The sequence below is a fragment of the Chiloscyllium plagiosum genome, unplaced genomic scaffold, assembly GCF_037043375.1.
Source record: "Chiloscyllium plagiosum isolate Xiang-an unplaced genomic scaffold, Cpla_swu_hap1 HiC_scaffold_40, whole genome shotgun sequence".
In the NCBI taxonomy this organism is placed as follows: Eukaryota; Metazoa; Chordata; class Chondrichthyes; order Orectolobiformes; family Hemiscylliidae; genus Chiloscyllium; species Chiloscyllium plagiosum.
Window position 1 is genome coordinate 22,798,880 of NW_028270178.1, and position 3,774 is coordinate 22,802,653.

Here is a 3,774-nt window from a genome sequence, read left to right on the forward strand (position 1 = left end):
GATACTGCCTGACCGGCTGTGCTTTTCCAGCACCACGCGTTTTGACTCTGATCTCCAGCATCTGCAGTCCTCACGTTGTCCCTGCCTAATCTACTCAGCCTGCACACCCCTGGGCAGAATGGGCGATTTCAGTGTGGCCAATCCATCTGATCTGCACATCTTTGCACTGCTGGGAGCAAACCACACAGGGACAGGGAGAATGTGCAAACTCCACACAGACAGTCCCCTGAGTCTGGAATCGAACCCGGGACCCTAGTGCTGTGAGGCAGCAATGCTAACCACTGAGCCACTGTGACACCCCAAATGTGATCTGACCGGATATTTAACCGGAGCAGCTGTTTGGGACATCAAAGGAGAATTCCAGTTTCGGACCACCGCTCCAGGTGGATGTTAAGATTAGATTAGATTCCCTACAGTATGGAAACAGGCCTTCGGCCCAACAAGTCCACAGCGACCCTCCGAAGAATAACCCACGCAGACAGATTCCCCTACATTTACCCCTGACTAATGCTCGTAACACTGCGGGCAATTTAGCACAGCCAATTCACCTAACCTGCACAGCTTTGGACTGCGGGAGGAAACCGGAGCACCCATAGGAAACCCACGCAGACACTGGGAAAATGTGAAAACTCTACACAGACAGTTGCCCAAGGCTGGAATCGAACCCGGGTCCCTGGCACTGTGAGGCAGCAGTGCTAACCACTGAGCCATCGTGCCGACAAATCAAATCTGCTCGTGTCTCGTCCCTTCTTGCAGAGTAACCCGGGGGGCTTGGCGCAGTGTCCCCCGTGCCTTTCTCCATGGCAACACGTCAGCCGATCAGCGTGGCGGTCCCGTGCCCATCAGCACCCCCTCGGCTGCTGTGTAAATTGTTGCAATCGTTGAGGTAGTTTGGCGTTCTTGCGTGTGTCCTGGTGAGTGGGCGAGGGGAACAGGACAAATCCCCTTGTTCCCTGCCCACGAGGGAGGCGAGAGAAACTCGGAACAATCAGTGATCTGTTGCCAGATGTCATGTATGGAAGATTGAAGGGGTGACACGGTGGCTCATTGGCTAGCACTGCTGCCTCCCAGCGCCAGTGACCCGGTTCGGTAGGATCAGAATTCGGACCGCGGGGATGCTGTTGCGACGCCTGGAGGACGTACCCGATGGCAACGAACGAAGCATGGCCCCCATACAGGAAGGCGCGATTGATGACTTGCAGGATGAAAGTGAGGTACTGCACAGGCAGGACAGGAATGGCAGCAGAGAGAGAGAACAGGACGCACTGTGTGACAGTGATGGTGAGGGACAGCACCGTCGCCTTCAAGTCTGCCAGTCGCTGCAGGGCAAGGGAACCTGTGGGCAGAGGGAGAAAGAGGCACTGTTACAGAAAGCAACCAAAATAAACACCACTGCTTCACACACCTATCCCCATCCAGAGACAGTGGGATTGACCCCCTAACTTCAAATCATAGAATCCCTACGGTGCGGTAACAGGCCCTTCGGCCCAACAAGCCCACACCTACCCTCTGAGAGTAACCCACCCAGACCCATTCCCCTATTATCCTATATTTACCCTTGACCAATGCAACTAGCCTACACATCCCTGAACACCATGGGGAATTTAGCACGGCCAATTCACCTGAGCTGCGCACCTTTGGATTGTGGGAGGAAATGGAGCACCCCGAGGGAACCTAAGCAGACACGGGGAGAACCTGCAACTGCACACAGACAGTGACCAGAGGCTGGAATCGAACCCGGGTCACTGGCGCTGGGAGGCAGCAGTGCTAGCCAATGAGCCACCATGTCACCCGTTCAATCTTCCACACTTGACATCTAGCAACAGATCACTGATTGTTCCGAGTTTCTCTCGCTCCCTCGTGGGCAGGGAACAAGGGGATTTATCCTGTTCCCCTCGCCCACTCACCAGGACACACGCAAGAACACCAAACTTCAAACGATTGCAACAATTTACACAGCAGCCGAGAGGGGGTGCTGATGGGCACGGGAACGCCACGCTGATCGGCTGACGTGTTGCCATGGAGAAAGGCACGGGGGACACTGCGCCAAGCCCCCGGGTTACTCTGGAAGAAGGGGCGAGACGCGAGCGGATTCGCTTTGTCGGTACAGAAGGGGTCCTTGCTCGTCAATGCGCGTCGCTTTGAGCAAGGGAGGATGTTGTGGGAAACTTGAAAGGGTGCGGAAAGATTTACAAGGATGTTGCCAGGGTTGGAGGGTTCAGCTCTAGGAGAGGTAAACAGGCTGGGACTGTTATCCCTGCAGCATCGGAGGCTGAGGGGTGACCTTATATAGAGGTTTATAAATTCATGAGGCTCAAGGACAGGGTTAATAAGCAAAGTCTTTTCCCTGGGGGGTTCTAGAACTAGAGGGCATAGGTTTAAGGGGAAAGATTTAAAAGGGACCTAAGGGGCAACTTTAGAGGGTGGTACGTGTATGGAATGAGCTGCCAGAGGATGTGGTGGAGGCTGGTACAATTACAGCATTTAAAAGCATCTGGATGGGTATATGAATAGGAAGAGTTTGGAGAGATAAGGGCCTTGTGCTGGCAAATGGGACGAGATTGGGTTGGGGTATCTGGTCAGTATAGACAAATTGGATTGAAGGGTCTGTTTCCACGCTGTACATCTCAATGACTAAGGGGAAATGTTACAAGCTGTGGATGCTCAGGCCTCATATACATGAAGACCACGACTGAGGGGGTTTCTCGGGGTTTGGGGAAAGGGGCTCGTGTTGAGTCAGCGGAGTCGGTGAGGGAGCGGAGCTTCGAAAACCATGTTTACCTGAGTTAGCAGTTTCAGTTGGCTTGGCTTTTCGTTTGTAGCCGGTCCAGGAGCAGCCCATTCCAGGGAGCACAGAGACCCCCAAAAACTGAGTGAAGGCGAAGGCATTTGTGTATGTGCTGACTGAGGAGAGAGATAAAATGGAGGGACAGAGAGAGACAGAGAGGAAGGAAGAGGAGGAGGAGAGAGAAAAACACAGGAAGGAGGGAGAGAGAAAAACACAGGGAGGACGGAGAGAGACATGGAGGAAGACAGAGAGGGGAGAGGAAGGAAGAGAGAGAGAGAGAAAACAGAGGAGAGAGATAGAGAGAGAGAGATAGAGAGAGAGATAGAGATAGAGAGAGAGAGATTTAGAGGATAGAGAGAGAAAAGAGAGAGAAAGAGAGAGAAAGAGAAAGAGAGAAAGAGAGAGAGAGAAAGAGAGCGAGAAAGAGAGCGAGAAAGAGAGCGAGAAAGATGAGAGAGAAAGAGAGAGAGAGAAGAGAGAGAGAAAGAGAGAGAGGAGAAAGAGAGAGAGAGAAAGAGAGAGAGAAAGAGAGAGAGAAAGAGAGAGAGAGAAAGAGAAGAGAGAGAAAGAGAAGAGAGAAAGAGAGAGAGAGAAAGAGAGAGAGAGGAAAGAGAGAGAGAGAAAGAGGAGAGAGAGAAAGAGAGAGAGAGAAAGAGAGAGAGAGAAAGAGAGAGAGAGAAAGAGAGAGAGAGAGAGAGAGAAAGAGAGAGAGAGAAAGAGAGAGAGAAAAAGAGAGAGAGAAAAAGAGAGAGAGAGAAAGAGAGAGAGAGAAAGAGAGAGAGAGAAAGAGAGAGAGAGAGATAAACATGGGGAAGGAGAAAGGCAGGAAGAGGGAGAGGGGGAGGAAGAGAGAAAGAAACAGAAAGAGAAAGGAGGGTGAGAGAGAGAGAAACACAGGAGGGAGGGAAAGACAAAGTGGGGGGGAATGAGAGACAGGAAGAGAGAGAAAGACATGGGAGGAGAGAGAGAGAGCGAGGGGGCATGGA

The 3,774-nt window shown here is 52.1% G+C and overlaps 1 pseudogene across 1 annotated transcript in view; it reads right to left on the reverse strand.

The window, feature by feature from the left end:
• Window positions 1-3,774, reverse strand: part of LOC122544119 (equilibrative nucleobase transporter 1-like) — a 36,309-nt pseudogene that overhangs the window by 4,330 nt on the left and 28,205 nt on the right. Inside the window, exons 4-5 of the transcript XR_015753993.1 lie at window positions 2,782-2,904; window positions 1,144-1,336 (exon numbers count right to left, since the gene is read on the reverse strand). The product of XR_015753993.1 is annotated as an equilibrative nucleobase transporter 1-like (transcript). The remainder of the gene's footprint in view (window positions 1-1,143; window positions 1,337-2,781; window positions 2,905-3,774) is intronic.